This window comes from Oryctolagus cuniculus, chromosome 4 (genome assembly GCF_051225735.1).
Source record: "Oryctolagus cuniculus isolate XC-2025 breed Fujian yellow rabbit chromosome 4, ASM5122573v1, whole genome shotgun sequence".
Lineage (NCBI taxonomy): Eukaryota > Metazoa > Chordata > Mammalia > Lagomorpha > Leporidae > Oryctolagus > Oryctolagus cuniculus.
In genome coordinates, this window is record NC_142870.1 from 138,680,359 (window position 1) to 138,703,110 (window position 22,752).

Consider the following 22,752-nt stretch of genomic DNA (forward strand, 5'->3'; position numbering starts at 1 on the left):
TGAAGAATCTCAGTGAATGAGATCCCAACGGAAAAAAAAATAGTCATCAAAGAATGATGTACTTTTCTCTAAAGGGAGGAGAGAACTTCAGTTTTGTTTATGGCCCTGTCTAAATACTGACAGAGTTTGTGGACTCAAAAAGCTTCCATAGGCGCTGGATTCTGTCCCGGTTGCTCCTCTTCCACTGTAGCTCTCTGCTGTGGCCCAGGAAGGCAGTGGAGGATGACCCAAGTACTTGGGCCCTGCACCCACATGGGAGACCAGGAAGAAGCACCTGGCTCCAGGCTTCGGATTGGCGCAGCACACCAGCCACAGCATGCCTGCCGTAGTGGCCATTTTGGGGGTAAACCAATGGAAGGAAGACCTTTCTCTCTGTGTGTCTCTCTCTCTCACTGTCTAACTCTGCCTGTCAAAAATAAAATAAAAAAATTTTAAAAAGCTTCCATAGCCTAGGCAGCTCATGTCAAGAGCCTCAAGTGGTCACTGACATCATACATAAGAGTGTTAATTGTTAAATCAACAACAGGAGTCACCTGCATTAATTCCCCATGCAGGACCTCTGTCCTCCATGAGTTGTATTATGAGAGTTAACTGTGATACTTGTTCTCAGTTTGTGTATGTGTGTGTGTATATGTGTGCATGCACGTGCAAATTTTTGAACTCTTTACTTAGTATAGAGCTGGTCGACTGAGTACTAAGTTAATTGAAAATGAATCTTAATGGAGAATGTGACTATGAAGGGGAGATGGAAAAGGAGGAGAGTTGGGAGTGTGGGTGGGAAGGCAGGTATGGTAGGAAGAATCACTATATTCCTAAAGTTGCACTTATGAAATGCATAAAGTTTCTATTCCTTAGATAAAATGTTTCTTTTGGAAATAAGTAAATTATACATAGATAAATTTGAAAAAGAAAGAAAGAGTTTATAGAAATTGGTGCCTACATCATGAAACTGGAAATCACCAAATAAATGAGTTATCAATGCATCTCAAAGACCTAGAAAGCAACAGCAAACAAAACTCAAACCAGTAGGAGAAAAAAGATGCAGCATTGAAAGAGAATTACAGACCAATATCCCTGATGAACATAGATGCAAAAATCCTCAATAAAATTCTGGCCAATAGAATGCAACAACACATCAGAAAGATCATCCACCCAGACCAAGTGGGATTTATCCCTGGTTTGCAGGGATGGTTCAACATTCGCAAATCAATCGATGTGATACACCACATTAACAGACTGCAGAAGAAAAACCATATGATTATCTTAATAGACGCCGAGAAAGCATTTGATAAAATACAACACCCGTTCATGATGAGAACTCTAAGCAAACTGGGTCTGGAAGGAACATTCCTCAATATAATCAAAGCAATCTATGAAAAACCCACGGCCAACATCATATTGAACGGGGAAAAGTTGGAAGCATTTCCACTGAGATCTGGTACCAGACAGGGATGTCCACTCTCACCACTGCTATTCAATATAGTTCTGGAAGTTCTAGCCAGAGCTATTAGGCAAGAAAAAGAAATTAAAGGGATACAAATTGGGAAAGAAGAACTCAAACTATCCCTTTTTGCAGATGATATGATTCTTTACTTAGGGAACCCAAAGGACTCTACTAAGAGACTATTGGAATTCATAGAAGAGTTTGGCAAAGTAGCAGGATATAAAATCAATGCACAAAAATCAACAGCCTTTGTATACACAGGCAATGCCATGGCTGAGGAAGAACTTCTAAGATCAATCCCATGCACAATAGCTACAAAAACAATCAAATACCTTGGAATAAACTTAACCAAGGATGTTAAAGATCTCTACAATGAAAATTACAAAACCTTAAAGAAAGAAATAGAAGAGGATACCAAAAAATGGAAAAATCTTCCATGCTCATGGATTGGAAGAATCAATATCATCAAAATGTCAATTCTCCCAAAAGCAAATTACAGATTCACTGTGATACCAATCAAGATACCGAAGACCTTCTTCTCAGATCTAGAAAAAATGATGCTGAAATTCATTTGGAGACACAGGAGACCTCGAGTAACTAAAGCAATCTTGTACAACAAAAACAAAGCCTGAGGCATCACAATACCAGATTTCAGGACATCCTACAGGGCAGTTGTTATCAAAACAGCATGGTACTGGTACAGAAACAGATGGATAAACCAATGGAACAGAATTGAAACACCAGAAATCAATCCAAACATCTACAGCCAACTCATATTTGATCAAGGATACAAAACCAATCCCTGGAGTAAGGACAGTCTATTCAATAAATGGTGCTGGGAAAACTGGATTTCCACATGCAGAATCATAAAGCAAGACCCCTTCCTTTCACCTTACACAAAAATTCACTCAACATGGATTAAAGACTTAAATCTACCACCCGACACCATCAAGTTACTAGAGCATTGGAAAAACCCTGCAAGATATAGGTACCAGCAAAGACTTCTTGAAAAATACCCCAGAAGCACAGGCAGTCAAAACCAAAATTAACATTGGGGATTGCATCAAATTGAGAAGTTTCTGTACTGCAAAAGAAACAGTCAGGAAAGTGAAGAGGCAACCAACAGAATGGGAAAATATATTTGCAAACTATGCAAATGATAAAGGGTTGATAACCAGAATCTACAAAGAAATCAAGAAACTCCACAACATCAAAACAAACAACCCACTTAAGAGATGGGCCAAGGACCTCAATAGACATTTTTCAAAAGAGGAAATCCAAATGGCCAACAGATACATGAAAAAGTGTTCAAGATCACTAGCAATCAGGGAAATGGAAATCAAAACCACAATGAGGTTTCACCTCACCCCGGTGAGAATGGCTCACATTCAGAAATCTACCAATAATAGATGCTGGAGAGGATGTGGGGAAAAAGGGACACTAACCCACTGTTGGTGGGAATGCAAACTGCTTAAGCCACTATGGAAGTCAGTCTGGAGATTCCTCAGAAAGCTGAATATAACCCTACCATTCAACCCAGCCATCCCACTCCTTGGAATTTACCCAAAGGAAATTAAATCAGCAAACAAAAAAGCTGTCTGCACATTAATGTTTATTGCAGCTCAATTCACAATAGGTAAGACCTGGAACCAACCCAAATGCCCATCAACAGCAGACTGGATAAAGAAATTATGGGATATGTACTCTATAGAATACTATACAGCAGTCAAAAACAATGAAATCCGGTCATTTGCAACAAGATGGAGGAATTTGGAAAACATCATGCTGAGTGAATTAAGCCAGTCCCAATGGGACAAATATCATATGTTCTCCCTGATCGGCGACAACTAACTGAACACCGAAAGGGAAACTTGTTGAAGTGAAATGGACACTATGAGAAACAGTGACCTGATCAGCTCTTGTCCTGATTGTTGATGTACAACTTAATACTTTATCCATTTCAGTACTATTGGTTGAACTCTGTAATTAACACACAATTATTCTTAGGTGTTTAAATTTTAACTGAAAAGTGATCCTTGTTAGGAATCTGGAAAGCATTATGCTGAGTGAAATAAGCCAGTCCCAAAGTGACAAATACCATATGTTCTCCCTGATCGGTAACAACTAACTGAGCACCAAAAAGGAAACCTGTTAAAGTGAAATGAACACTATGAGAAATGGTGACTTGATCAGCCCTTGCCCTGACTGTTGATGAACAACTTAATACGTTATCCCTCTTAGTATTTTTTTGTTTGTTCTACTTAATACTTTTGGTTGAATACTGTAATCAATACACAGTTATTCTCAAGTGCTGAAACTTAACTGAAAAGTGATCACTGTTAAATATAAGAGTGGGAGTAAGAGAGGGAAGAGATGTGCAATTCGGGACATGCTCAAGCTGACTTACCTCAAACGGTAGAGTTAGAAACATACCAGGGGATTCCAATTCAATCCCATCAAGGTGGCATGTACCAATGCCATCTCACTAGTCCCGGTGATCAATTTCTGTTCACAATTGATCATAATGATAGGAGTAAGAGCCAAAGGGAGCACATAAACAAGACTAGTGTCTGCAAATACTAGCTGATAGACTAAAAAAGGGAGAGAATGATCCAACATGGGAAGCGAGATACACAGCAGACCCATAGAATGGCACATGTCCTGAACGGCACTCTGGCCTCATAATCAGCCCTTAAGGCATGCGGATCTGGCTGAAAAGCCCATGAGAGTATTACAGACATGGAAAGCCAAAACACTCTGGCAAAAAAAAAAAAAAAAAAAAAAAAAAAAAAAAAAAACACCTACATGAAAGATCTCCACGAGTGAGATCCCAGTGAAAAGAACAGGTCCTCAAAGAAGGAGGTACCTTTCTCTGAAGGGAGTAGAGAACTTCCACTTTGACCATGGCCTTGTCTAAATATGATCAGAGTCGGTGAACTCAGGGGGCTTCCATAGCCTTGGCAACTCATGACAAGAGCCTAGGGTGATTACTGATGCCATAAACAAGAGTGTCAATTTGTTAAGTCAACAACAGGAGTCACTGTGCACTTACTCCTCATGTAGGATCTCTGTCCTTTAGTGTGCTGTACATTGTGATTTAATGCTATAACTAGTACTCAAACAGTATTTTTCACTTTATGCTTCTGTGTGGGAGCAAACTGTTGAAATCTTTACTTAATGTATGCTAAATTGATCTTCTGTATATAAAGAGAATCGAAAATGAATCTTGATGTGAATGGAAGGGGAGAGGGAGTGGGAAAGGGGAGGGTTGCGGGTGGGAGGGACGTTATGGGGGGGAAGCCATTGTAATCAATATTCTGTACTTTGGAAATTTATATTCATTAAATAAAAGTTAAAAAATAAAAATAAAATAAAATAAAGGAAGAAATAAATAAAATTGAAATAAAACATACAAAAGATCAGCAAAAATGAAGAACTGGTTTTTTGAAAAGATAAACAAAGGTGACACACCATTGTCCCAACTACCCAAAGAAAAGAAAAAAAAAAGGGAGAAGCCTCAATCAATAAAATTAGAGATGAAAAGGGAAATGTAATAGATATCACAGAAATAAAAAGAATCACCCAAAGCTACTACAAAGAGCTGTATACCAACAAATCAGGAAACCTAGAAAAATGGACAGATTTCTGTGCACATACAACCTACCTAAACTGAGTCATGAAGAATAGAAAACCTAAAAGACCAATAACCAAGATACTTAATCAGTAATAAAGACCCTCCCAACAACAACAAAAAAAAATCCCAGGTCCAAATGACTTCACTCTTGAATTCTATCAGAAATTTAAAGAGGAAATAACTCTAATTCTGCTCAACTAATTCAAACCAAGTGAAAAGGGATGATTCCTCACAAACCCCTTCTATGAAGCCAGCATGACATTAATTCCTAAACCTGAAAAAGACACAGCAGAGAAAGAGAACTACAGACCAATTTTCCTGATGAACACAGACACAAATTTTCTCACCAAGATATTAGCCATCAATTCCAACAACACATCATAAAGATCATTCACCATGACCAAGTGGGATATATCCCTGATGGTTCAACATTTTCAAATTAATCAATGTGGCACATCACATTAACAAACTGAAGAACAAAAACTATATGATTATCTCAATAGATGCAGAGAAGATATTTGATAAAATACAACATCCTTTCATGATGAAAACCTTATGCAAATTGGGTATAGAAGGAACATTCCTCAACACAATGGAGGCAATTTATGACAAATCCACAGCTAGCATTTTATTAATTGCAGAAAAGCTAGAAGCATTCTCCCTAAGTTCAGGAACAAGACAAGGATTCCCACTCTCAGCATTGCTATTCAATATAGTCCTAGAAGTTTTAGTCAGAACCATCAGGCAAGAAAAAGAAACCAAAGGAATACAAATTGGGAAGGAGGAAGTCAAACTATTCCTATTTGCAAATGACATGATTCTATATACAGGGGAACCAAAAGACTCTACTAAGAGGCTATTGAAACTCATAAAAGAGTTTGTTAAAGTGGCAAGATATAAAATCAACATGTGAAAATCAATAGTCTTTGTATACATATACAATGTCACAGCTGAGAAAGAATTTCTAAGATCAATCCCATTCACAATAGTTACAAAGAAAATCAAATACCTTTGAATAAATTTAGTGAATGACATCAAAGATCTCTATTATGAGAATTACAAAACATTAAAGAAAGAAAAAAAAAGAAGACACAAAAAATGAAAAAAATCTTCCATGATCATGGGTTGGAAGAGTCAATATCATCAAAATATCCATGCTACTGAAAGCACTTTACAGATTCAATGTGATACCAATCAAAACACCAAGGAAATTCTTCTCAGATATAGGAAAAAAAAAAAAAACAATGAAATTCATATGGAAACATAGGAGACTCTGAATACCCAAAGCAATCTTATGGCAAAAAAAGCCAGAGGCATCACAATACCAGATTTTAAGACATACTACAGGGCAGTTATAAGCAAAACTGCCTGGTAATGGCACAAAAGCAGATGGATAGGCCAATGGAACAGAACAGAAACACCAGAAATCAATCCATGCATTTACAACCAATTTATCTTTGACAAAGGAGCTAAAATCAATCCCTGGAGCAAGGACAGTCTTCAACAAATGGTGCTTCTGGGAAAACTGGATCTCCACATGCAGAAGTATGAAGCAAGACCCCTACCTTACACCTTACATAAATTCCACTCAAAATGGATCAAAGACCTAAATCTACAACCCGATACCATCAAATTATTAGAGAACATTGGAGAAACCCTGCAAGACATTGGATAGAGTTCTTGGAAAATACCCCAAAGGCATAGGCAAAGAAAGCCAAAATTAACAAATGGGATTGCATCAAATTTAGAAGCTTCTGCACTACAAACGAAACACTAGGCAAAATGAAGAAGCAACCAACAGAATGGGAGAAATTATTTGTAAACTATGCAACTGGTAAAGGATTAATATCCAGAATCTATAAAGAGCTAAAGAAACTCAACAACAAAGCAAACAACCCAGTTAAGAAATGGGCAAAGGACTTATACAGGCATTTTTCAAAAGAGGAAATCCGAATGGCCAACAGACACATGAAAAAATGCTCAAGATCACTAGTCATTAGGAAGAAGCAAATCAAAACCACAATGAGGTTTCACCTCACCCACATTAGAGTGGCTTTCATACAGAAATCAATAAACAACAAATGTTGGTGAGGATATGAGGAAAAAGGTATCCTAATCCACTGTTGGTGGGAATGTACACTGGTATAGCCACTGTGGAAGATAGAATGGAGATACCTCAGAAATCTGAATATAGACCTACCATATGACCCAGCCATCCCGCTCCTGGGAATTTACCAAAGGAAAATGAAATCAATAAATAAAAGATGCATAAATAAATAAACATGCATCCCCATGTTTATTGCAGCTCAATACACAATAACTAAGATATAGAATCAATCCAAATGCCTGTCAATTGAAGACTGGTAAAGAAATTATTGTATTTATACAGCATGAAATACTACACAGCAGTACAAAAAAATTGAAATGCTGTCATTTGCAACACAATGAATGAAACTGGAAAACATCATACTTAGTGAAATAAGCCAGTCCCCAAAGGACAAATACCATGTGTTCTCCCCAATCTGTAGTAACTATAGAGCATCTGAAAGCTAATCTAGGGAAAAGAAAATGACACTTTGAGATGCAACAACTTTGAATAGCCCTTGTCTCAACTGTTGAGGAACAGAGTTTTTTTTCATACTTTCATTGAAGTATTTACTTAGTATAGAGTTACTCTTATGTGTATAAATTTAACTGAAAATAGATCTCAGTAAAAAATAAGAATGGGAATAGGAGAGGGAGGAGGAAGAAGGGTGGGAGTATGTATGTGAGGGTGGGTATGTGGGAAGAATCCCCCTGTTTCTAAAGTTGTATTTATCAAGTGCATGAAGTTTGTATACCTTAAATAAAAGGTTTCCTGGGGAAAAAAGTAAATTTTTCATTTGAGTCAAATACTGTGGAGTCTTGGTCTGTAATTATTTTTGAAGATTTATTTATTTGAGAAGCAGAGTTATAGACAGAGAGAGGGAGAGACAGCGATAGAGGTCTTCCATCTGTTGATTCACCCACCTAATGGTTGCAACAGCTGGAGCTGGCCCCAGTGTGAAGCCAGGAGCCGGGAGCTTCTTCCTGGTCTCCCACATGGGTGCAGGGGCCCAAGCACTTGAGTCATCTTCCACTGCTTTCCAGGCTATTAGCAGATATCTGGATTGGAAGAGGAGTATTCAGGACACGAACCCTTGCCCATATGTGTTTCTGGCACAGCAGGCCAAGGCTTAACCTACTAAGCCACAGCACTGGCCCCATCGGCTGTGATTTTTAACCACTTTGCAGTGCCTCTACCAATTAGCAATAGAATAAGTTGTAACCAATAAAAGTGAAGGTAGGGTGGGAAAATTGGTGCTATGATATCTTGGACTAGGGTGATAGCAGAGGGGATGATAAAAATATGAAAGTCAGAGAAGGACCTTTCTCTCTGTCTCTCTCTCTCACTGTCCACTCTGCCTGTCAAAAAAAATATGAAAGTCATAATATATTTGGATATAGAATGAAAGGAATTGGGATGGATGGATGGATATAATATTTGGAGAAAAGAGAGGACTCTACTGTGACTGCTAGATTTTTGTCATGAGAAACTGAATGGTGATGCTCTTTGCTCAAATGGGAATGTGAGGAGCAGTGGTTTAAAGAGTAAAAGCAAAAACCCATTGTTTTAGCTATGTTAAATTTAAAATGCCTATTAGAAACTCAAAGAGAAACATACTGTGGGCTGCAGGATATGCAAATCTGGGATCCAGGAGAAAAGTTGTGGCTAGAAATGTAATTTATGAGTCATCAGAGGATGGATTGTTTTTAAAGCCTGGGATTCTACGCAATCACCAAGAAGTGAGTGCACATAGAAGCAATGAGATATTCCTAGAGAGCAAGAAAGGAGACTCCCACATTCAGAGGTTCACTAGAAGAGGAAAACTTATGAACAAGTGGTTGCTTAAATAGGAAGTCAATAAGGCAAGTTGTTGTGTCACTGACATGGAACATGTTTCAAAAGAGGGGGACAGGTCAACTGTGTTGGATACTGTCCAAAGGTCAAGTAACAGGAACACACAGAACTTATCATTGGTTTTAGATAGAGAAGAGTAGTTTCCATGAAGTAATGGAAGGCAAATTGGAAGGCCTTGAAATGGGAACAGGAAGTGAGAAATTGGAATGAGAGAGCAGATATAATACCTTTGAAGAGTTGTGTAAAGAAAAATAACCAAGTGTCTTGGTAAACGGAGACGTGGAGTCAAAGAAGGGGTTTGTTTTGCTCTTTGTTTGTTTAGGCTGATGACATTAAAGACTACTTATATACCAGTAACAACAATCCATTAAATAGAGACACATTCATGATGCTGAAGACAGGAGTGATATTTGCAGGATCAAAGTCTTGGATGGAATGAAAAGAGATGGAGGATGCTTGGCACAAATAGAAGGACTCACCTTGAATGGAGTCGGGGATTCTTCTTCCACTTCAATAAAATGGAAGACAATGATTGCGGGCACAGATTTGCCCATGTTGATGGCTATAATGGTGGAAAATGAAGAACTTTATACCTGATTGCACCCACTTTCTCTACAAATTGTGAGGTGACACTAGCCACAGTACAGTTAACTAGAAAAGTAGGTTAACCAGTTAAAGGGAAGTGCTATTGGGAAGAGGTGTGAAATGGTCTTCCTGGAAATAAGAAAGTAAACATTGGGAACCCTTTAGGATTGCCTAGGAGCCTTCAGAGATCACTTGAAATTTATGATAATAATATAGAGTGAGAAAACTCAGGGAATTTGTGTGGATTTTCCCTCCAGAAACATTCTCTCACTCAGTGACAGACATGGAGTCAACTGACTGTTGGGTTTGACCAAGTCAAGAATACTGACAGGCAAGAGAAAAGGGAGAAGACATGGGAGGCCTGGGGCATGCAAAGGAGAAATTCTAGTGCTGTGTCACAATTAAATTGTGTTTCTGGGGCACCGTGGTGCAGTAGGTTAATCCTCTGCCTGCAGCACTGGCATCCAATATGAGTGCCGGTTATAGTCCCAGCTGTTCCTCTTGTGACTCTGCTCCCTTCCTTGGCCTGGGAAAGCAGTGGAGGATGGCCCATGCACTCGGGCCCCTGCACCAGCATGGGAGACCTAGAAGAAGCTCCTAGCTCTTGGCTTCGGATTGGAGCATCTCTGGCCATTGTGGCCAATTGGAAGTGAACCAGCAGGTGGAAGATCTCTCTCTCTCTCTCTCTCTCTCTCTAACTCTACTTCTCAAATAAATAAATAAAATAAAATCTTTTTTAAAAAAATGTGTTTCCAAAGATAGCTATACCAGTGCTCTATTTCCCTCCCTTCATAGCTGGGCTCACCCTATGCCTCGTTCGATGAACAGAATGTATAGAAAGTGAAGCTGTGTATCTTCGGGAGCATAGCCTTCAGAATTTGCTGCTTCCACTTATGCTAATCAGAATGCTTTCTCTTGAAATCCAGCTGTCACATAGAGAAGTACAATCTGGACACCTGGAGGCAGTCCTATAGAAGAGAGTGACAGAAAGGACCTAGCTCTTGCCACCAAGACTCCACACAGAGACAGGAAGCCATCATGAATGTCCCAATCTCATTTGCCTACAGCCTCGTGAGAGGCCCCCGCTGATGCCACGTGGAGAAAAAGAATCATTCTGCCAAGTCCTGATCAAATTTCCAAACCAGGAAATTGTGAGCACACAAAGTAGATATTGTGTTGAACCACTAGGCTTTGGGGTGAGTTGCTACACAGCATTAGATAACTGAATCAGCAAATACTCCTCCAAATTGTCACCATCATTCTATGAGCAGAAAAGAAAGTTTGAAGAGTGTTGACATAAAAGAAATAGATAGTCAATAGAATTGTGGGATTTGAGTTTTCCATGAGGTTGAAGAATTTTGAAGTAGGAGTTTTACTACAGGAGAACTGAAAAGATAGGAGTTGATGCCAGAGAGGAGGAAATGTTGGAACCAGTGTCTTGGGATGATGCTGATGAAACTGATGAAATGTGGGTTGACCACAGCATTGGGTGGCTATGGCAGACCAGAAGAACCAAGCAAAGGGGCTGGGGTGCCAAATGGCCATCTGCACAGATGCTAAAGTTGCCAGGAATGCTGACAAGGCAATAGATTAATGTGGTGTTTGGTTTAAAAGTACATGCTAGGGACCAGACTATATTTCCAGCCCTGACTCTCACTAACAGTGTGTGATGTTAGGCAGAGTATATTATCTTCTTGCATTTCATTCAGTTCGTTCATGTGTAACATGAGTATAGCAACAACACCTCTCTCTTAGAATTGTAGGAATTAAATAAAATAATACTTTTTGGAGTGCTTAGAAGAGTTCCAGGAGAAGAGAGAGTACTTGGTAAACACTACCTCTCATTATCCTTGGCAGGAGAGATAAAGGCAGCAAAGCAGGTGCTGGAGGCAGCCAGGACTCAGGTCAGTGAAGGACAGCAGCAAGGTGGGGTAGCAGGTGGTAACATCTGATGAGGTGCTTCAAAGAGGCTGAGGGCTTTGAAGTTGGAAGCGAGAGAACTGATTAATTAAAGGCAGCAAAGGGGACTAGGGAAGAGACTTACCCTTTTTCCAGGCTTTAAGGTCTATGAGGTATGAAATCAAAAGTGTCTCCTCCAGAGGGCTGCAGGGGAAACAGCGTCCTTGGGGAGAGCCAGGTCCCAGCTAGAGGGAGAAGGTAAAGGGAGTATTCAGGGAAAGAGATGGAGACTTATTCTGTTGATGACAGATCTTGAGCTCCAAATGCCAAAGTGGAAGGATTTGTGCAGCTGAAGAGGAAGGGGAGAAGGCTCTGCTTTCAGGACAGAACAAGCAGTGATGTGATGGAGGTTAGGGCTAAGGCAAAATGTGCATGACCTACATGGGGTTAGTCCAGAAAGTCCCCAAATGGAAGTTGGGGGAGATCTGGGACCAGCTGTCCATTTTGTGGCTTTGTGTGGTATGTGGACCCAGGCTTGGGGTGGGCAGTGGTCTCTTAAGATCTGTTTTGCTGGGCAACTCACTCTCCTACAAGAATTTTCAAAGATACCTGGAAGGTGGTATTGGTGAGAAAGATATTCTGACCATCTATCCCAAGGTGGAAAGGTGAAGGATCAGACCATCCATCTGTGACCCATTCATAGAAACCCGAAGGGTAATGATTTTCTTCTGGGGGCACAGACGCTGGGCCACCAGACCCTGAACCATGAAAGGCTAGCAGGTGGGAGAGTATTTGGCATAGTGATTAAGCTACCACTCAGCATTCCTGCAGTCCATATTGGAGTGCCTGGGTTAGAGACCCTCTCTGCTCCTGTTTCCAGCTTCCTGCTGATGCACACACTGGGAGGCAGCAGGCAATAGATCAAGTAGTTTGGTCCCTGACAACCATATGGGAGACTTAGATTTGATTTCATGGCCATTGGCTTTGGCCTATCCTAGAGTCATTCTCTCTCTTACTCTCCCTCTATTCCTTCCCCCTCCTCTCCTCCCTCTCTCTCTCCTTCTCCCTCCCTCTCTCTTCTCTCTGTTTCTCTCTTCCACCTTTCAAATAAATTAAATGTTTTTGGGGAGACCAGCTTTGTGGCCTAGCAGGTAAAGCCACCACCTGCAACTCCAGCATCCTACAGGTGAGATTCTCACCAGTGAGAAAAAAGGTGAGGTGACGAGTGTCAGTTCTGAGATGCACCGGTGCAAAACACCTCCATGGGTCTCCAGTGTCCTCTCTCCATGCAATGCTCCTGATAGGCCTCACTGAGGTGATGAGGAGCTCACAAGAGCCACACCTTGGAGACCTCAGAGTCGTCCGTTGACAGAGAGCTGCCTGAAACCATAGCAAACTTTGTACGCGCGATAAAGAAACATAAGCCACTTCCTAAGTAACTGGATCTGATTCATTGCTGAGCTTTGGTTCGGCTGAACATACAAGGGGAATTTTAAATGGTTTGTAGAAAATGATATTTAAAGATGAAAATTAAAACCATGAACTTTATTTCTTAACATAAACTCCATCAGTTTCAAAGCACTTTTGTAAGTCCTAGTAAGAGCCTTTCAGCCCATCCCTACAGAAGGGAAGTTCCCAGGAATGTAACTGTTAACATGGTCTTTTTTACCACTTGCTCTCCATAATCTCAGCTTGACTCTCCTCCTGCCCATCTGCCACTGGTTTTATTTTCATTGCTCCCTCAACAATCCCAATCACAATGATTCTTTACCCCCAATAAGATCTATTTTTCTACCATGTTTTGTTGCTCATATTTTTACTTTCCTCCTTAAGCAGCTTCAGATTCACCATTGTAATCACTCTCTTGTCTTTCCTCCTCTCTCACTCATCTGGGAAAGCCACAGCCCTAACTAATCCAACCCTGTCTTTGATCCAGACCTGCACAGCCCAGGCGAAGTGGCTGGGGGAAAACTTGCTGCCACTGTGGCCAGTCTCACTTTGAAGTCAACACCATCATCCACAGCCCCTCGTGCTGTCACTGCCCTGACTGCTTTCCCTGAGCCCACTCCCTTTCCCGCTCACCCAGCCTTCTCCCCAAATATCTTTTCTCTCCCCAAATATCTAATCCCTCTTCCTATTCTTCTCAGTTGGTTACCTGTCTGCCAATTTCCCTAAGGAAATAGATCAGTTCAGGAGAATGTCCACATACACCTAACATCAAACCTTCCGGTCCCAGCCCTATCCCATATTTTGTATCTAATCTGCGCCGCAGGTGAAGCCTTCCAAGCCTAGTTCCTCTGCTGCACAAAATTGCCTGCTCCCTTCTTGCCTACTCAAAGACATGGATCAAGCATTTATCCCATCTTTTCTGCATCACTGTGCTCTTTACCAGATCAGTCATTTCAGCACAAACACTTGTCCTAATCCCAAACATCTTCTAAAAAATAAATCCGTAACACCAATGCCCACTGTAGCTACCAATCACAACAAAACTTCTCAAAGGAGTTTTTATTCTCTCTGTCTCCCATTCCTTTCTTTTCCATCTCTCTTGAGCCTATTCCAATCTAACTTTCAACTGCACCACTCACCCCATATTCTCACTGGTTGCTGTTCTAGGAGTAAATCAGTTGCCAGGCCTCACCGACCGGACCTGTCAGCAGCATTTTACACAGAAGAGAACCCCCTCCTCCTTGGTACGCCTTTGCACTCGGTTCTCAGGACACCATCCCCACCTTGGTTCCTCTCCTGGCTGCTAGCCTCTGTTACCTGTGTTCATGTCCATCTCGCATCCCTAACTTGGAGCTCTTGTCTCAAATCTCCTCTCTTATCTATTTCCAGTCACTCTTTCATGACCTCACTTGGTTTATGGTTTAAAATACAATGAACAACAGGACCTGCATTGTGGCATATTAGGTAAATCGCCGCCTACAATGCTAGCATCCCGTATGGGCACCAGTTGGAGTCCCAGCTACTCCATTTATGATCCAGCTCCCTGCTAATGTGCCTTGGAAAGCAACAGAAGATGGAACAAATGTTTGGGCTCCTGTACTCATATGGGAGACCTAGAAGTAGCCCCTGGCTCCTAGTTTTGGCCCAGCCCAGTACTGGCTGTTGCAAGCATTTGGGTAGTGAACCAGGAAATGGGAAAATCTCTCTCCCTCTCTCTCTGTAACTTTGCCTTTCAAATAAATACGTAAATTTATTTTTAAATAATACAGCAAATATCGCAAATTTGTTCCCTCCAGTCGAGACTGTACCCAGCACTACCATCTCATGCATATATTTGCCTACTCAGTCTCACCATTTAGGTGTCTAATAAGCATCTCCAACTTAATTTGCCTAAAACCAAGCTCCTCAGGCATTGTGGTGTAATGAGTTAAGCTGATGCCTGTAACGCCAACATCCCATATGGGTGCCAGTTTGAGTCCCAGCTGCCTCACTTCAAATCCAGCTCCCAGCTGATGTGCCTGGGAAAGCAGTAGAGGATGGCTCAAGTCTTTGGGTCTCTGAACCCAATGGGATACCCAGATGAAGCTCCTGGCTCCTAGCTCCTGGCTGTGGCCTGGCCCAGCCCTAGCCATTGCAGCCATTTGGTGAGTGAGACAGTGTATGGAAGATCTCTCTCTCTCTCTCTCTCTCTCTTCCCCCCTCCCTTCCTCTCTCTCCCTCTCTCTCTCTCTCTCACTCTCTATTTCTCTCTCCCTCTCTCTCTCCCTCTCCCTATCTCTCTCTCTCTCTCTCCCTTTCCCTATCTCTCTCTCTCTCCCTCCCTCCCTCGCTCCCTCCCTCCCTCTCTTTCTCCTTCTCTCTCTTGGTAACTCCACCTTTCAAAATAAATAAATCTATAAGAACAAACAAACAAATCCACCTGCTCCTCCATAGTCTTTCCTATCTCAACATAAAACAATGGCACTATCACCATTTCCCAGACCAAACACCTTAGCATTATCCTCAACTCCTTTCCTTTCCTCACATCCCACATCCAATCTATCAGCAAATCTTGTTGCCTCTGCCTTGAAACACCTCTCCTTATACTCAATGCCACCAGCCTGAACTCACCTGCCTTCCTCTTTGTTTGGATTACTATAATAGTTTCTTAATCAGTATTTCAGCTCCTGCCCTTGGCCCTAACAGTTTATGTTCAACACATCAACTCTTTAAAATGGGAGACAAATCACTACCACACCTCTGCTATGCTTCCAAGTTGCAGAAGAACTACCAAAGGCCTTCCAGTGTACTGCAATGCCTTCCATGGCCTTGCTACCTCTCAGACCTCACCTCCTACCCCTTTCACTCACCCTTTCTTCTCCAGTCACCCTCACCTCCTGCTGGCCTTGACCACAGGGATCTTGTACTCACTGTCTCTTCATCTCTAGAACACGTACATGGTTTGCTTGGGCATTCACAGTATCTCTCTACTTGAATGTCACCTTGTTAGAGAGTACTTCCTTGGTCCCATCCTACATAAAGTAGAACGTCACCCACACAAATGCTTTCTATCCCCTTACCTTGATTATTTTTCTCCATTACAGTTTTCTTCCTCTAATAAACTCTATGTATTTATTTTTTAGGTTTGTTCTCTGCTCTTTCTTCATAAATTAGAGCTGTACCTGGCATATAAATATTTGTTGAATAATGAATGAATCTGAACCCTCATTCCATCATGTTTTTCTTAGACAGTTCAGGCTGCTGTAACAGACTACTGTAGACTTTGACACTTATTTCTCACAATTCCAGAATCGATCTGTCCAAGATCAAGACAGCCAAAGAGCTGGTGTTTGGTGAGGGTCTTCTTCTTGGTTTGCCAGTGGCCTTCTTCTTATTGTGTCTTCACATGGTGGAGACCATAGAGGGTGAGAGAGCAAGCACAGGAGGGCGAGGGCTCCACCCACAAGACTTAATTACCTCCTAAAACTCTGCTGTCCAACACCGCCTCAGTGGGCGTCAAGATTTCCACATATGAAATTGCAGGGCAGAGGGACACAACTACTCAGTCCATAGAAATGGTCTATGTGCATGATCTTAAGCACTGGGCTTAATGTCTCTACAGTCTCCTTCCCTGATAAATGGCGATTGTCCTACACTATCGCTGTTGCTAATTAAATGACACTATATGGGTGAAGTGTTTTCCGTTGTACCAGAAGTTGACAGGAGTTGAAGAGGTTGTTGTTGTTGTTGTTACTACTAATCGGTGTTACTCAGCAAATCTGACCAGGAATTCAGTTTCAGAGTCTCCACCACACTCTTCTTCTAGAACCTTCAGGGACCAAACAGGCAGGCTTGCCCTGTGCCAGAAGACCCTCACCCAAGCACCCACCAGTCCACCTACCACATCATGACAAGCCGTGCACATGCCAAGCACACTTTTTCTTGGAGAGAAAATAGCCCACCTGTGTGACACTAATTCCATCTTCCAGGACACCAGGGTGGGATTTTGTGCAGTGAAAGTAATTTACCAAATGGGCCTCCGGTGCTGAGAAACAGTGAGTTCATTTTGCACAGGTCACACATTTACTTTCCAAGAGCAGCTTCCTGGCTGCCAGAGCAGGTCTAAGTCTAATGGGAAATTGAAGTGTGGCATTGAGCGCCCAGGCGGCAGTGGTCCCTGGTAGTCCTTGGTCTTGGACTAATCCAGCCGAGAGAGAGAAAAATGAGCAATAACTGACTGCGAGACTCTGAAGCTGTTCTCTTGGGGAACTGTTGCTACTCCTGGAACTCCTCACTTGGCATCCAGAGGTACCTAAAGACTGGTGATGCAGAGGGCAGGGCTACCACAGAAGAGGGATGGGAAGAGGAGAAAAAGATAGGAACTCAACACAACAGCCTGTGCCAGGGATTCAGCGATCCAGTGAACCTAGACCTGACTGCTGGAGAGGGAGTGAGAAGCAAGCCAAGGTAGAGAAGAGGGAATAAAATGTTCTTAGTCATATTCCTGGAATGCAACTGGGAACCCCAGCCCAGGCTTAGAGAAATTAGAACATAGAGCGATTATGATGACTACAGTGCCTTTCATGAATAATAAATTCCGCACTAACCTTCACTCTCACTCTCCCCTTCCCCCATTCTACCTCTCTCTCTCCCTCTGGTATTTCTATGTTTTTAAAAGATCCCCTTTTCACAAGTATGTGCACACCATGGCTGTTCTTCTCAGATAAGTAACAGCATTTCTCGCCAAGTCTCAATTTAGAATCTGCCCTTTTTGTGCATTCAAAAATCACTGTAAAATGTCAAACAAAGTGGTGCTGGATGAGGAGCCAGCTAGGGCACACACCGTGAGGGTACATGAAGTTCACCACTCTGCTTGCGAACCTACTTTTCAGGCTGCCTCAGGTCAGAAGGAAATCCAACAAAGACTACATTACCCAGTGGTGAGAAATACCCCCTTGAGCAGGTTACTGTAGAGCTGTTAAAGGTGACTCTAAGGGACCAGCATTTTGGCTCAGCAGGTTAAGCTGCCTGCAAGGCTGGCATTCCATATGAGCAGAGTTCAATTCCTGGCTGCTCCGCTTCTAATCCAGCTCCCTGCTAATGTGCCTGGGAAAGCAGTGAAGACGATCCAGGTACCTGGGCCCCTGCTACCCACATGGGAGACCCAGATGGAATTCCTGGCTCCTGACTTCAGCCTGGCCCAGCCTCCAGCTGTTGCTGCCTTTTGGGGAATGAACCAATGGATGGAAGACCCTTTTCTCTCTCTTTCTCTCTTTCTCTGTTTATCCATTTCTCTAATGCTGCATTTCAAATAAATAAATAAGTACATTTTTGAAAGGTGAATCTAGACAGTGCAAGCACAGAGACAGCAGTCTGAGCCCTTATTTGTCTTGGTTCTGTCAGCCCCTCTCTGCTCTTCAGTTGTATTCTAGAATCCTTGGTGCCTACGCTTTGTTTTAAGGAACTAGTTTGCAGTTGTGCAACACTGGTCTATGGGATGTTGGTAAGTGTCTGTTGGGGAGAGAGGGATCATCCTTTAGTCAACTGAACTTGGTAAACCCTAGATTGAAAAAAGTTAAACAGGTGCCTTAACTACAGAACTTTTTTTTCTCATACTTTTATTACATGTGTGGTAAATCTAAAATAGGTAGATAGAGCATGTGATGTTCTACAAACTTATTTGATTATGGAAATCTTTTTATAGGAACTATCTTGCAGGGCCCATCTGGCAGCAATCTTATTTGGAGAAATGCTAGGTTAGCCCATTTTCTTTTATTGACCTAAAGAAATAGTAATAGGTTTTACAGTAATAGTCCAGTTAATAAAAATATTTTAAGGTGAGGACATATATCCTAGGCACTTTTGAAAATGTTAGTTTAGATGCTTGGCAAACTATTCAATTCATAATACAAAAATCTGAACTCCACAGAAGTGGGAATGTCATAACCTCAAGGCTCTATTGAACGCAAAATCCGGGCATGGAGCTTAGCCCACAGACTCTGGGGCCAGACTTCTTGGGTTCAAATCCTGCTCCCCCACTTACTAACTATGCTGCCTAGGGCTACTCACTTAACCTCCCTGTACCATGACTCTTAGCTTCTCCATATGTACAAGAATGACAGTAATAATAGCACCTTCCTCACATTGTTGTGGTGAGCTTTGATGAGTTAAAAGTCTGTAGAGTATTTAACACAGTCAATACTAACAATGCTTTTGGAAAAGTGGTACATGACAAAATTACTTCAAGCTCTCAGGAACAAAATGGTGTCAATGTCTTTTGAATCGTAAGACATATCCTTTTGCCCTTCCATATCTAAGAACTGTCCTGTTTTCAACGTGAAGAAGAAGCCATGAAATTGACTGGAAGCTTACACAATATTCAGATTTAAAAAATGAAAGATGGCTCAATTTGCAATATTTCAGAAAAAAATATCAGATAGGGACTAAATGCAACACAGCCCAACTGTGTGAATTCTCCAGCCTGAGGACACAATGACATTTTGTGCAGGTGGGTTTGCACCAGTAAGCATGGATACTTTTCTGAATCCTGGAAAAGGAAATATACAGATTTTGCTGTTTTATATTCCTGGCCTGAAGAAATCGCAGTTTCTGTGTCATAACACCATATCCTATCAACATCATGAATGCTTTCTCAAAAGTCAGAGGACCCTTTGGGTATCCATGAACGTATACTGAGATTTTCATGTCCCACTGCCGGCCTTCTCTCCAACTTCCTCTCTGACCTCGCTCTAACTTATGTTTCTGCCCACAATCTCTCTTGCTCTGTCCTTGCCTTTCCAACACAAATGTCAGACTCTGCCTTAAAACATTCCTCCAAAGCTCCACTTTTCTAGGTTCTCATCTTCTCCCAAGCTAATTTCAACTTTCTTCAAAGTAATTTTCTGCCTTTAAAGACATAATGAACAACTGAAAGCCCTTTGGGCCTGTGTCCTTGGTAGGGGACGGGCTCCCAAGGGCCCAAGGATGCTCCTCAGCTGCCTACTGCTACTTCTGCCTGACCCAAGCCATATGCCTTTGTGGACATTGGCTCTCCCTCCCCAGACCCCTCCCTCATCCTTCTCAGTAAAGCCCTGGAGACTGACTGCTATGGACGCCATCAACCCGGCTCCACTGCCAGTGGGCTCTCGTGGGGTTTGACCAGAGCAGGCACCTCAAGGAGAAGCAGCAGGAGGAAAGAGAAGATAGAGTGTTCTTCCCTGCTCTGGGCCATGTTTTCTGAGCAGCTGCCCCCCTCCCTGACTTCATTCCCACAGAACTGGAGGACTGCACTTTACAGTGCTCCTTGTCCCTTCTGGCTTGGTGCAACAGTGGCTCCTGCTGATGCTAACTTCTATGAACGTCACCATCCATGCTCGTTCCCTTAATCCTGTCCCTACCCCTATAAACAGTCTGTCCTTTGCAATCTCCTGAGATATATGAATTGGAATGTTTTTTGCTAAAACCTTGACTGATTAAAGAACCTTAGTGGGGCCAGCCTTGTGACATAGTGAGTAAAGCTGCCACCTACGACACTAGCATCCCATATGGGTGCCGGTTTGAGTCTTGGCTGCTCCATTTCTGATTGAGCTAATGTACCTGGGAAAGCAGCAGAATATGACACAACTGTTTGGGCCCTTACACCCATGTGGGAGACCTGGAAGTAGCTACTGGCTCCTGGCTTCAGCCTGACCCAGCCCTAGCCATTGTGACCATTTGGGGAATGAACCATCCAATGCAAGATATCTCTTCTCTCTCTCTCTCTCTCTCTCTCTCTCTCTCTCTGTGTGTGTGTGTGTATACTCTGCCTTTCAAATAAATAAAATAAATCTCTAAAAAAAAAAAGAGAGAGAGAACTGAGTTAAAAAAACAAACAAACAAGGATTTTTGGACATGCTCAATCAAACTTGCCCCAAATGGTGGAGTTAGAAACATGCCAGGGGATCCCAATACAATCCCATCAAGGTGGCATGTACCAATGCCATCTCACTAGTCCAAGTGATCAACTTCAGTTCACAATTGATCACACTGATAGGTCTAAGAGTCAAAGGGATCACACAAACAAGTCTAGTACCTGCTAACACTAACTGATAGAATCAAAAAGGGAGAGAACCATCCAACATGGGAAGTGGGATACACAGCAGACTCATAGAATGGCAGATGTCCTAAATAGCACTCTGGCCTCAGAATCAGCCCTTAAGGCATTCAGATCTGGCTGAAGAGCCCATGAGAGAATTTTAGGCATGGAAAGCCAAGACACTCTGGGGGAAAAAAAAGAAGACCTAAATGAAAGATCTCTGCGAGTGAGATCCCAGTGGAAAGAATGGGGCCATCAAAGAAGGAGGTACCTTTCTCTGAAGGGAGGAGAGAACTTCCACTTTGACTATGACCCTGTTGGAATAAGATCGAAGTCGGCAAACCCAAAAGGCTTCCATAGCCTTGGCAACTCATGACTAGAGCCTAGGGAGATTACTGATGCCATAAACAAGAGTGTCAAATTGTTAAGTCAACAACAGGAGCCACTGTGTACTTATTTCTCATGTGGGATCTGTCTTTAATGTGTTGTCCAATGTGAAGTAATGCTATAACTAGTACTGAAACAGTATTTTTACACTTTGTGTTTCTGTGTGGGTGCAAACTGATGAAATCTTTACTTAATATATACTGAATCGATCTTCTGTATATAAAGATAATTGAAAATGAATCTTGGCCAGCGCCGTGGCTCAATAGGCTAATCCTCCACCTAGCGGCGCCGGCACAGCGGGTTCTAGTCCCGGTCGAGGCACCGGATTCTTTCCCAGTTGCCCCTCTTCCAGGCCAGCTCTCTGCTGTGGCCCGGGAAGGCAGTGGAGGATGGCCCAAGTGCTTGGGCCCTGCACCCCATGGGAGACCAGGAAAAGCACCTGGCTCCTGCCTTTGGATCAGCGCGATGTGCCGGCCGTGGCGGCCATTGGAGGGTGAACCAATGGCAAAAGGAAGACCTTTCTCTCTGTCTCTCTCTCTCACTATCCACTCTGCCTGTCAAAAAAAAAAATGAACCTTGATGTGAATGCAGTGGGAGAGGGAGTGGGAGATGGGAGGGGTGCGAGTGGGAGGGAAATTATGGGGGCGGGGAGCCAATGTAACCCATAAACTGTACTTTGGAAATTTATATTTACTAAATAAAAAATAAATAAATAAATAAATAAATAAACAAGGATTTTTGTAAAACATAATTATTGTCATTTTTAAACAGACAGCTTATTTGCATATACATATATGCTATTCCTTGGTATCCATAGAGAATTGGTACCAGAACTACCCTGTGGTTACCAAAACCTGTGGATGCTGAAGTCCCTTATATAAAATAGTGTAGTATTTACACATAACCTGTGCGTGTCTTCCCAAATACATTCATCTCTGCATTGCTTATAATACCTAGTACAATGTAAATGTTCTACAACTAGCTTTTCTACTCCATTGTTTAGGGGGAAGTGACAAGAGAAATGGTCTGTACATGTTCAATACAGACACAATTTTTTAATGTTTTCAATTTGTATGTGGGTGATCCATGAGTGTGGAACACACATATCCAAAGGACCAATTTTAGTCTCAAAGGCAAGAAAAACATGGTTATTGCTTCTACTCAGCTCTACCACCCAGAAGAATGAGGGACCCTCTTGCAGGAAGTTTTGCCTGCTGCAAATATCTTAACTTTTTTCAGTAGCTCTAAGTACTATCTGTGATTTCTCAATGAGTAAAGTGCCTCATATGTAACACACACTTACAGCCCAGACAATGACTTAGAATCATTCTGAAATGTGCAGCTAAGTGTCACTCAATGTT